Here is a 12,505-nt window from a genome sequence, read left to right on the forward strand (position 1 = left end):
GGAGCCCCGGGGTCCAGCCTGGCTGAAGAGGGAATGGGGAAGACACCGTGGTGCCTGAGCACCCCCGGAAGGGTTTAGCATAGTGTCCTTGGGGAGGAAGCCACAAGTGCAAAGGGAGGCCAGAGAGTGCTGCTTGCAGCTGAGAAGGGGAGGCGATGGTGATGGTGGAGGGGGCAGGGAGCAGACCAGAGGCCGCATGGCCTTGGATGCCGGGCCGAGGGACTAAGGCTTTATGCCAGGGTCGGTGCGGAAGTCGTGCAGGATGGGACACCGGGAGCAGGGGCTGGCTGGCGGGGGCCAGCCGGGGGCCAGCGGGGCAGCGTCAGTCCAGGAGCCCTTTGCCAAGGTGCCGAGGACACAGAGCGTGCCCGAGACAGTGGGGAGGTCTGGAAGGTGCTGGGAGATGAGTGTCTGGAGGAAGGGGCTGAGGGAGGAGCTGGAGGCGCTCAGGGGTCCAGCCGAGTGTTGGTAAATGAGGTGGGGGGGTTCTCCTCTGAGATAGGAGTGTAGGAAGAAGGGCAGGTTGGGAGTTTTGGGGCTTAGAGGTGGGTCCCTGGGGGGCTCACGATGCCTTGGCCTCACGCCCTCACCACCATCAGCCCCCATGCCCTCAGGGATGATGCTGGAGGCACCCTAGGGACTTCCTGACGGTGCCCTGCTGTGACCCTCGGATGTCTGGGGTGTCCCCAGGTGTGGTGACTCACTCCCCAGCTCCATCCACCCGGGTTTGGCCCTGGGCCACCCTAGACTCAACAGGTCCCCCGCTAACCCTCACTCCCCTCCTCTGCCTAACCCCTCTTCTCTAACCTGCCTGCCCCACCCCGGCCCCTGGGACCTGTCTCCTCCCATCCCACCAAGGGCCAGTAGCCACAGTCCAGCCCCAAGATCAAGAGCTTAGCTCTGAGTTTATTTACCTCCTATAAGCTCAGTAAGTTTGGGCGCATGGACCTCAGGGTCTTCATCTGTTCATTGGGAATGCTAAGAGCCCCGCCTTTGGTACCCAGGTGGGAGGATTCAATGAAGTGATGCCTCACAAAGTTCTTGGTGCAGCCCTAGCATGTGGTGGGCTCAAAAAAATAGTGTGTGCATTGTGTAGGGGGTTGCACTTAGCCACGAATGAGGACATCTCCATAACCAACATCACAGGCCGTGGGGCCAGCTCTCTGCATGGGCCATGAGGTGGCTGGCCCGGGGCCCGGTGTCAGGAATGTATGATGATCAATTGCGTCCCTGAACCCCAGCCTCCAGAGCTTCCCTGGGCTTGATGATCCTTTCAGAAAAGAACTGGGTGTGTCCCGTTGGGCCCCTTTACTGGGTGTCCATCCCCGGCTCTGGCCCACTGCAGACCTAGCGCAGAGGCTGGGGCCCAGCTGGGCGAGCAGCACCCACTTTGGCCCCCTCGGCCTGCCTGGTTGTGCCCACGGCCGTCGGTGGACAGGACCGGCTTCTGGGCTGGGTTTCAGCCAGGGCCCCCACCCCACCCCACCCTTCCAGGCTCCAGGGTGGGGCTGGGGGAGGCCAAGGACCAAACCAGCCTCTGTGATCAAAGCTTCCAGTGCTGTTTCTCTTGTGCCCGCACCAGCTCTGTGCTCGCCCTGGGTTCGGAGGTAGGCAGGGCGAGCCGGGACACAGACCCGAGGCTGGAATTAGGGCCTGGGTGGGGGGCGCCAGGCCCCGGGAAGCCCTGAACTCGGCTTCGAGATGACTCTGGTGCTGCAAATGCCTGGCAGAGGTTGCCCCAGACCCAGGAGGCGAGAGGCCCCTGCAGAGGGACTTGGGTGCCTGGCTGACCCGGCAGCCTCATCTCCCCTGCCTCAGAGTGGGGACCTGTCTCCCCAGGTGTCAGTCTCCCCACCTGTAAAATGGGGGCAGAGCCCTACCTGTTGCTGTGAAGAGGCTCTCATAGCCTCTAAGGGACCTGGCCTGGACCCCGGGCCCAATAGGAGGGGTCCTCCCCCCATCTCCCAGCCGCTAGGGTGTCCTTGGACGCCCATGGCTCACCCTGGGACAGCTTTGCCAAAGAGCCAGCCGCAGGCCCAGGCCCGCCCAGCGCCAGGGGACTGCGACCTGGACGTTCTCTGCTGTTCAGGCCACAGGGGGTACTTAACCAGGGACCCTGGAATGTGGAGATCCCGCCCTGCCGAGGGGACAGCCAGGGACGGAGCCTCCTGAAATAACCAGATCTGGTTAGCGAGGCTAATTTTAAACGCCACTCTGGCTGCCCAATAGGCCCTTCTGGGAAGCCGTGAATGTCCCTGTGTTTGGCCCCCGGAGGCAGGGTGAGGGGAGAGAGGGCAGAGGGGCCCAGAGGACCCCCACCCCTGATAGCTGGCGCCAGAGACCCCAGGCTGCATCCCCAAGCTGGCCCATCCAGGGCCCAGAGCCCTGGCCCTAAACTGGGGCTCGGGGGCCCAGCCTCTGCCCTGAGCCACTCTGAGGGGACCCTGGTGGGCTCTCCGGACCTCCGCGTCTCTGCACTGGGCTCCCTGGACTGGAAGCTCGCTGCCAGTCTCTGTCTGAGCCATCTTCACGGTCTCCTTCTGCTCCCTCGCCCTGCCCCTTCCTCTCTGGGTCTCTGCCTCTCTGTCTCTGATGCTGGAGTCTCTGCAGCGATGACTGTTCCCCTCTCTCTGGGTCCCTCATGCAAGAGGCCCCGGCCGCCTTCCTGACAGCCTGTCAGCTGGACTGTGCGTGCCAGGTAGGGGGCAGGTGTCCCCTTGGGAGTTGGGGCTGCAGGTGGGGCCCGCCAAGGGAAGGACAGCTGTCCCGGGAGTCAACAGGAGCTGTCACCGGGCAGGCAGGGGCTGTGTCCAGGCATGACCTGGGCCATCCGGCCTGGCCCGGCCGGGCACGAGCAGAAGGAATGAACTCCGAGGGTAAGGTTGCCAGATTTAGCAAGTAGAAACCCACGGAGCCCAGGTAAGGTTGCATTTCAGATAAACAAGGGAGGATTTTTTAGTTTAAGTATACTTCATGAAATGTTTGGGACACAGACTAAAAATCCTCTCTTGTTTATCTGAAATTCGAGTTTGACTGGGCATTCTATATTTTGTCTGGCAGCCCTCTCCTGGGAGGCTTTAAGAGTGAGAGGGAAATTTTTTTAGCAAGGGCAGGTTTTAGAGACCGAGGGCGCCCCCGCCTGGCGAGGATGCGGTAGCTATACCCTGGGGAAACCCCGGTCTGATACGGGAGGCACAACTCCTGGCCGCAGGCAGCTTTCAGTCTTCCGGGCGAAGGGGCGGGGGCAGTCCTCGGGAGCTTGGTGGGTGGACCTCTTCAGGGGAGCCACAGACATCAGAAGGGAGGGTCTCTCCTGAGCCCCTGAGCCTTACCCAGGGCGTGGCACATAGTAGGGGTTTCATCAATATTTGTCAAATGAGTGAAGAATTCTCCCAGCCCATGCCCACGGAAGTGGGAGGGTGGCTGGCCAGCAGAGGCTCCAACACTGACCTCCCAAGCTGCTTGGATCCCTCTGGAGGGTGTACTGCCCCCACCCCAGGGGACCCCCAAAGTGAGCTGCAGAGGAGGAGGAGGAAGTGGGGAGAAGGCATGGAGAGGTGATGCCAGCTTTTCGCCTACCCCGCTCTCACCGCAGACCCCAACCCAAACTCAGAGTCCAGCCTGGGCAAGGGTACAGGTCAGGCGTGGGAACTGGGGGAGGGTGACCTCTGGCTCCGGGGACTAGTTGGGACTAAGGCAGAGGGCAGGCCAAAGAGGTGGCTGGCTGCTCAGTGCTCCTTAGAGGGGCATTTGAACAAGTCGGGGGATTCCTGGGACCAAGAAACTTGAGGACACTTGTTTCTGGGGAGGTAAGATTTGGGCCTTTGCCTTTAGCCCACTAAGCTCAGGGGTCTTCCTGGAGGGGGCAAATAAGAGGAGGCCTGTGGCTCTCCTGCACCTCCCCGACGGCAGAGTCCCTTCAGCGGCGTTCTGGCTCATTCGTTCATTTTCTCACTTGCTAATTCCCCCCTCACTGTTACCATTCACTAGGACTCCCCGGGGAGAAAGGACTGTGGCATCTCACCCAGCCTGGCGGAACATACTTGTCCCAGTGCTGACCCTGCCGCTGGCTCCCCGTGTGAGTTTGGGCCAGTCACTGACCAGCTGGAACCTCAGTTTCCCCATCTCTACAATGGGGATAAGGCTAGCAGCTCCCTCCTAGGCCTTGGTGAAGGTGTGAGATGAGGCCAGCCTTTGGTGAGAGCTTTAGAAGGGGGAGCTGCCATGATTACTGTTGTGATTATCAGTAGCATTTTGAGGCCCCTGTGGGCTGGGCCGGGAGTGGGTGGCCCCAAAGTCCAGGGCCCAGGACTCGAGCTTCACTGAGCCATCACAACAGGCCCCTCCTCTTGGGGCTTCAGCCCTCTTGGCCCCCATCCTGCAAGGTGCCTCTGGCTTCTAGATCGGCAAGACATCCATCCTTCGGAGCGAAGTGAGAGTTGGGGAAGGAGCTTGGATCAGCCATTGGCCAACCAGGAGGCCTGGCCCTCCGTCCCCAGCATGCGGTGTGACCTGAGCTGGTCCCACCTGCTCGGGCCTTGGTTTCCCCAGTCATACAGCGAGGGGGAGGGGCTGGACACCCCGCCTTGGCCCAGACGGGCCCCTGTGCGTGTCACCCCATCAGTAATGGGTTAGCTCTGAGCCTGTAATCACTTCAGGCCTGGGAAGAACTAACAGTGTCCCTGTAAATTAAGTAAATTGAGCTCTAATTGCGGCTTTCAGTGGAGTCAGCTGCTCCCCCTGTCCCCCCGGTCCCCCCGCTCCCTGCAGCTCTGAATCAGCGAGGTTGTCCCAGCCTGCCCTGCCAGGCCCAGGAATCCCCCAGGATTGTTCTGGCTCCCGGTGAACCAGGTGGTTCAGGGACTGAAGTCCTTCCAGGCCTACCATGCCTGAGGCGCTGAGCCTGGGCGCTTTGCACGGAGCCAACTCCAGGTCACGTCACCACAGCTCCGGGAAGCCAAGGCGACCGTAGCCGTTGTTGCAGAAGGGGAAACTGAGGCACAGAGCAGCGAATTCACCGGCTGAGTCCAGATAGGAACCTGGATCGGTCTGATTCCAAGGCTTGGTTCCCTGCCTGAGACCCAGCAGACGCCCCACCCCAGCTCAGCCAAGCAACCCCCCACAACCCACCCTACTCCCAGGGCCTTCGAGCCCCACCCCCCGGCCTTCCCTGTCCGCATGCTCTTTCCCACTGGCGTTTGCAGATGAGGCCAGAGGCAGCTCCCCTCCTCGGGCGGGGCGCGGGCCTGTGGTTTCCCTGTTTGTTCTGGAGATCCCAGCTGCTTCCCCAAGGAGACAGCTAGTGGTTCCCAGGCCGCAGCCCCTCTCGGGCGGAGCCAGACCGCGACAGGCCTGCCTGGGAAGACTGCCCACCGGCCCTGCTGGGCTCCGCCAGGCCCTGGCGCTGGGTGGTCTGGGCTGGGGCCAGGGGGTCCCTTGATCCTGGCCGTGGGGCAGGAGCCATGCCCCACAAGACTTGAGGCTGCCCTGCCAGGGACTGGAGGCATCCTGAAGGCCGGAGGTGGCTGGACTGCGTAGACGCAGGCCTGGTAGGGCAGGGTGGAGACACAGCCTTGGGGGGAGGCCAGGACGGAAGGCCCTAGGCCCCGGGTCCCCCTGAGGGCTCAAGAGAAACATCCACCCCCTTCAGGATTATCATTTTTGGGTGGTTCCAACTCAACGATTGAGTTGATTCAGACAGGAACCCTTCTTAGTGGTGGGTGGAGGCACCAGGGGTGACAGGTAGAAGACCTAGCACTCAGTCCTGTTTTCCTCTGGACCTCAGTTTCTCCATCTGTACAATGGGCACAGGTGTGGACTCCATGCTCAGCAAGAGCTCCACCAGGCTGTGGTGGTGGGGTGGGCAGCCCAGGCTGGAAGGATCTCAGTTGTTCCCAAATTCATTTCCAGGGGCTTCTTCTTGCCCCCATGAATCTTGTAGCCCAACCCCCCATACCCCTGTGCCTCTGTTCCCAGTGGTGATTGCCTGATGGAGTGGAAAGATCTCCCGTGGGCTGTGGAGTCTGACAGATCCCAGCTCCAGTCATGGCCACTGGCTCCCCGTGACGATGGGCACGTTCCCCCCTCTCCCTGCCACATCACTTTAAGCGCCATAGTGGTCCTTGTCCTGTCTCCAGCTCCTGGGCTCCTTGCCTGAACTCCAGAATTTTTCCAACTTCCTACCAGCATGTCTAAAGTCCAACAGGCATCTCCAAGCTAACGTGATCCAAACAAACTATTTCCTCCCCAAATCTGCCTCACCATATCCACAGATGACATTTCACCTAGGTGCTCAGACGCTAAACTCCAGGCGCGTCCCTGATTCCGCTGTTTCCTCTGCCCCCCAGGGTTCGGTCCATAAGCAAGCCCAGCTGGCTTCAATTCCCAAACGTGTCTGGGATCCAGCTCCTTCCCGCCACCACCATCTTTAGCTGGTCCAAGCCACCACCACCTCCACCCGCAGCAATGGAAAGGCCTCTGGACTGCCCTCCAGCATCAGCTCCTGGCATTCCCGGTCGCTGCCTGGCAGCCGGAGCGATCTTTCCAAAGCATAAGCTGGATCGGGTCACTCGTTGCATCTGACCTTCCCCTGAGACAGAAGATGCAGGCACTTCCTGTTTTTCCCTGTGGGACACAGTTCCGTCCTACCTTAACCCACCTGCTGTCTCCCCCTTCTCTGGGCTCCAGACACTTTGCTTATGTCTGTTGTTCAAGCATATTAAGCTTATTCCTGTCCCTGGATCTTTGCACTTGCTTTACCCCACTTGGAATGATCTTTCCTCCAGCTTCTTGCAAAGCTATCACCTTACCGACTCGGTCACAGCCCAGCCTCCTCTGGTCTTCGCTGACCACCAGCCATAGCAGGGCCCCCAGTCACTCTCTGGACCTTCGTTTAAGAGCTGATTCATTTGGAAAGACCCTGATGCTGGGAAAGATTGAAGGCAGGAGGAGAAGGAGAGGACAGAGGATGAGATGGTTGGATGGCACCACCGACCCAATGGACGTGAGTTTGAGTGAGCTCCAGGAGTTGGTGATGGACAGGGAGGCCTGGCGTGCTGCCGTCCATGGGGTCACAAAGAGTCGGACAAGACTGAGCGACTGAACTGAACTGGAAAGGAGAGTCACTGCCAGTGCCCTACCTAAGAGAGCAGGAAGAGATGGTCAGGGAGGAGGGGGTACTGAAACGCCAGGCGGAGGCAAGCACTGGGCCCCTGTGAGTCCTCCGCTCTCCCTGGCACCCGCAGTGCCCAGGGGTCAGGGGATGGTGAGGACCCTTTGCCGGGGGTTTGCCCCTTGCCTGGGGTCCTCTGCCCATTTCACTCTGTGACATCAACCTGGTCCCTGACCCTCTTTTGGTTACCTTCCTCTCTGGTGCAGAAGTCAAATCCAGCCCTGAGTTTGTCTGGGGATGGTCCCTCAGGAGTGGAGGGCTCAGGGCCAAAGACCCCTCCAGCAATGACTCTTGCCCCGAGGGTGGGCACAGTACCCTCATGCCTTGAGAACAGGCAGCAGCTACTCAGGCCTTGACTCCACAAGGACTCTGGGAGAAGATGGAATGATCACACCTCCAACCTGTCCAGGGACTTCCCTGGTGGTCCAGCGGCCAAGACTCCACGCTACCAAATGCAAGGGGCCTGCGTTTGATTCCTGGTTGGGGAGCTAGATTCCACGTGCCATAGCTAAAGATTCTGCATGCCGCAGCTAAGGCCCGGGGCAGCCAAATAAATAAACAGGAAAAAATGAAACCAAAAACCTGTCCACACCCTGCCCCAGAGCCCTCTTTCTCATCCCAGCCCAGTCCTGTGTCATCAGGACACGGCCTCTTAGCTGCCACTGTTCCCCAACCAGGTCACCTGAGTGGCAGGGGGTCTGATGACAAGGCCCTTCAGCCAGTGGTCAAGCCCAGGCTGACCTCAGAGAGCCTGGGGCCACCTGCCCTGGCACAGGCAGGCGGAGGCCCGGGTTCTGCCCAAGGCTACTAGACGTTACCCACCAGGACAAAGGCACAGGCCCAGGGGGTCGGGATCTCCTGACTGATGCCGGCAGCTCACTCCCTTGAATCTCTGCAGGGTTACAATCCTGATCCTCTTTTTTGCCCCTGCCCAGTGCTTGGTTAAATCTCACACCCTGCAGCCGCACTGTTTTGCCTTTGTAGTGAAGTCGCTCAGTCATGTCTAACTCTTTGTGACCCTGTGGACTATAGCCTACCAGGCTCCTCCGTCCATGGGGTTTTCCAGGCAAGAGTCCTGGAGTGGGTAGCCGTTTCCTTCTCCAGGGGATCTTCTCAACCCGGGGATCGAACCCGGGTCTCCTACACTGCAGGCAGACAGACGCTTTACCGTCTGAGCCGGCAGGGACGCCCAATTTTGCCTTTATATCCTCCTCCATATCCTGTTAGTTGTGCGACTTCACATAAGTCATCAGATTTCTCTCTCTCTGCGTCCATCTCCTCACCCGTAAGCCAGAGACAGCAGCGGCCCCTGCCCTCTGAGAGGGGTTGGGAGGGTGAATGGGTTAAGCACCCTGTGAGGCACTCGGAAGGGTCCCGGGCACTCAGGGAGCCCCGTGGAAAGGTCTGGGCTCTGCTGGCAGCAGTGTATCCACCGGCCCAGCGACTCTAAGCCTTGGTTCTCATGGGCAGGGAGGGAGATGTGGTACTGGCCGGTTGGCCCGGGCAGGCTGGTGGGTCATGTGTGTGCCCCCCATCCTGAGGTTGGGGGCAGATGACTGAGGAGTCGGAAAGGAGCCTGGCACCGTGATCAAGGCATCACAAGGAGGCCGTGGGAAGCCACACAGGAGCCCAAATCCTCTTCTGAGAACTTAATCCCCCTACCCCACCCCCGGATCGGCTGTGGCTAGATCTTGGTGGGAGGTCTTGGGGGTGAGCCACCAGGGCTAATTATAAACGCCGCTGGTTTGGGGCTCTCACCACCCCACTGAAGGGCTTCTGCGGCCCATGTGGTCTGGGTTGTTATCCTTGGAGAGATGAGGGCCTCGGAGGGGGTTGGGGGAGGTGGACTCGGGGGTCAAGGGTTCAACATGCAGCTGTCACTTAAGAAACACAGAACAGGTCACTGTGCCCTGCCAAGCCTCAACTTTCTCATCTGTAAAATGGGGATGACAGTGTCACGGGATGGTGGTGGGCTGTGTGGATGTGTCCAATATACCGCTCCCCACTCCGAGGACAGCAACTTCACCGCACGTCTCGGGTGCTTAGTAGGGTGTGTGGTGCATTGTAGGCCTCCTGCTCCCTCCTGCCTTCCCTCTCAGCACAGTCAGTCTGCTGACCACCCACCCAATCACACGCTGGTCTGGTTTTCCCCTTCATAAGCAGGACTGAGACCCACAGGCGCAGATTTGGGGCCTGTTTCTTCCTGCCTGTCTTCATGGCCCCAGCGTCCCCTGCCTGGCCTCCTGTAGCAGACTTCTTGCTGGCCTCTCAGCCTCTAGCTCTTCTCCAAGCTGTCCTTAAAGCTGGCAGCCAAGATGGTCTTTTGAAAGCGATGTGCACGTCCAGTTCCAGAACCTTCCGTGGCTCCCCAGGGTCTCCAAGGTCGCCCCCCAGCTTCTTGAGATGGTGTCATAGACTCCCCCACTCATGTCTCCCTGAAGGGTCCCCTCTAACTCTGCTGTGTGGCCTCAAGCCCCACCTGAGTCCTCTCCTAGTCAAGCCCCAGCTCATTCATTGCCTTGTCTCTGTGCCCATCCCGCCCATGCCCCAGCTTGTGAGGTGCCCTCTCTATGCCCTCAACGGAGAAGTCCTGGAGAAGACTCTCAAGAGTCCCTTGGACAGCAAGGAGATCCAACCAGTCAGTCCTAAAGGAAATCAACCCTGGATACTCGCTGGAAGGACTGATGCTGAAGCTCCAATATTTTGGCCACCAGATGCAAACAGCAGCTTTGGGGCTGTTGGGGCTGTTTCTACCTCAAACACCACCAGACGTTTGCGATAGAAATGAACTCACTGTGTTAAACTCTGGATTTCTCTTTAACAGAAGACAGTGTTAAAGACTCATTGGAAAAGCCCCTGATGCTGGGAAAGACTGAAGGCAAAGAAGAAGAGTGCTGCAGAGGGTGGGATGGCTGGATGGCATCACCGCCTCACTGGACATTTTCCGGGAGTTGGTGATGGACAGGGAGGCCTGGTGTGCTGCAGTCTGTGGGGTCGCAAAGACTCGGAGATGACTAAGCAACTGAACAATAACAACGGCTCTGCCCCCACGTTTCCTTGCATCCCCATCGCGCTGGGATTCCCTCTGGCCTTCTCTTCCATGAGACACGAGCTTCCTGAGGACAGGAAGCCCGTTCACAGTCGTCTCCCAGGTGTGGCTCAGAATAAGGCAGAGGCCACACGCCCAGTTTCCCCCATGGCCAAACAGGGAACATCAGTCCACAGGGGCTTCCTGTAGGAGGACAGACAGGGATGCTGGGGAGTGTGGCAGGCAGGAGAGGTACACCCATGATGGGCAGCCGGCTCTCAGCTCTGACTGACCACTGCCCTGCATAAATGTGGGGCAAAGCGAGCAGACCTTCCAATTTTTCAACAAACCAGAACTCCAGATCTTTTGCGCAAGTTCCCAGTGTTTTAAAACACAATGAGGATAATCAGGGACATCTGGGAGCATATGAGTGGGAGGTGCCCTGAGCACACATGAAGCTGAGACAAGACAACCCAGACTTCCCACACCCCTTCCCTACTGTGGAGGAAAGGGCTCAACGGTGGGGGGAGGGGCAGCGATAGACATCTCAGGAGGAGGGGCTGGGGATGCTGCTAACCCCCCTACGACAGAGAGACATCCGGCCCCAAGTGCCAAGAGTGCCCAGGCTGAGAATCAGAAAACTAACACCGTGGCATCTCACCCCATCACTTCATGGCAAATAGATGGGGAAACAGTGGAAACAGTGTCAGACTATTTTGGGGGGCTCCAAAATCACTGCAGATGGTGACCGCAGCCATGAAATTAAAAGACACTTGCTCCTTGGAAGATAAGTTATGACCAACCTAGATAGCAGATTCAAAAGCAGAGATATTACTTTGCCAACAAAGGTCCGTCTAGTCAAGGCTCTGGTTTTTCCAGTAGTCATGCATGGATGTGAGAGTTGGACTATAAGGAAAGCTGAGCACTGAAGAATTGATGCTTTTGAACTGTGGTGTTGGAGAAGACTCTTGAGAGTCCCTTGGACTGCAAGGAGATCAAATCAGTCCATCCTAAAGGAGATCAGTCCTGAATATTCATTGGAAGGACTGATGCTGAAGCTGAAGCTCCAATACTTAGGCCACCTGATAGGAAGAACTGACTCTTAAAAAGACCCTGATGCTGGGAAAGATTGAAGGCAGGAGGAGAAGGGGACGACAGAGGATGAAATGGTTGGATGGCACCATCACTGACTCGCTGGATGTGAGTTTGAGTAAACTCCGGGAGTTTGTGATGGACACAGAGGCCTGGTGTGCTGCAGTCCATGGGGTTGCAGAGTCGGACACAATTGAGAGACTGAACTGAACGGAAGAGTTGTTGATGGGAGGCGTCTGCTCAACCAAAGACTACATTTCCCAGCCTCCTTTGCATCCAGGTAGAATCATGTGACTAGTTCTCACCAATGGACTGTGAGTAGGAGTGATAGAGTGTTGCTTCCAGGAAGAAGTGGTTAAAACGTGAGCTGTGAGCCCCCCTTCCCCTCCACCCCTTCCCTCATCAGTGTGCTGGCCAGATGGAATTTAGATAGATATTCTGGTTAAGATAGAACCTCTGGAATTTAGAGGAGGGCAGAGCCACATGGTGGAAAGAGCCTGGGTCCCAGGCACCTGACCAGAGGCACCCCCAGATGTTTGAGATAGAAATGAACTCATTGTGTTAAACTCCAGATTTCTTGTCAACAGAAGACACGGTTATCTGGATGACTAGAAGAGGATTTGTCAGCTTAGATTTGTTCCTCCTCGCTGAGAAAGGGTCTTCCGTCACCCTTAGCCTCTAGTTCCATAGGGGATGGGTGGAGCTGGGACTTCTGCCTGGACCCCTGGCCTGGATTAGGACTCAGAGCCACCAACAGTTAGAATAAAGGGGAGATGAGTGAGCTGACGGTGCATGCGGGGCCCAGCCTGGGTACGGGGGGCCCTGGAGCAGTCTGAGCACCCTTGATTCTTCTTGAAGCACACACGCGTGAGCCACAGCCTGGACTCGTGCAGGAGCTCCTAGTTCCTCGTGGGATCCTGAGAGCTCAGTGTGTTCAGCTCAGTGCTGGGATAGTACATTCAAATGTTAGGAATGGAACATCAGCGAAGTTAAAGAACTCTCCTGAGTTCATGGAAACGAGAAAGTGATGGGAACCCCTCCGTCTCTGACTGGTGGCAGCCCAGGCTTTTGAACCCCATCCCAAAGTTTAATAAATGATGTTGGTGCTTTGCTTGTATCCTTTGAGGATTTACTGTCCTGGCTCAGGCTTTGGGGCTTGCTCTCAGCCCCTCCTGGTTGGAAGGGCCAGGGTGTTCATTTTTTCAGGAACAGCT

Source organism: Budorcas taxicolor, chromosome 2 (genome assembly GCF_023091745.1).
Source record: "Budorcas taxicolor isolate Tak-1 chromosome 2, Takin1.1, whole genome shotgun sequence".
NCBI lineage: Eukaryota > Metazoa > Chordata > Mammalia > Artiodactyla > Bovidae > Budorcas > Budorcas taxicolor.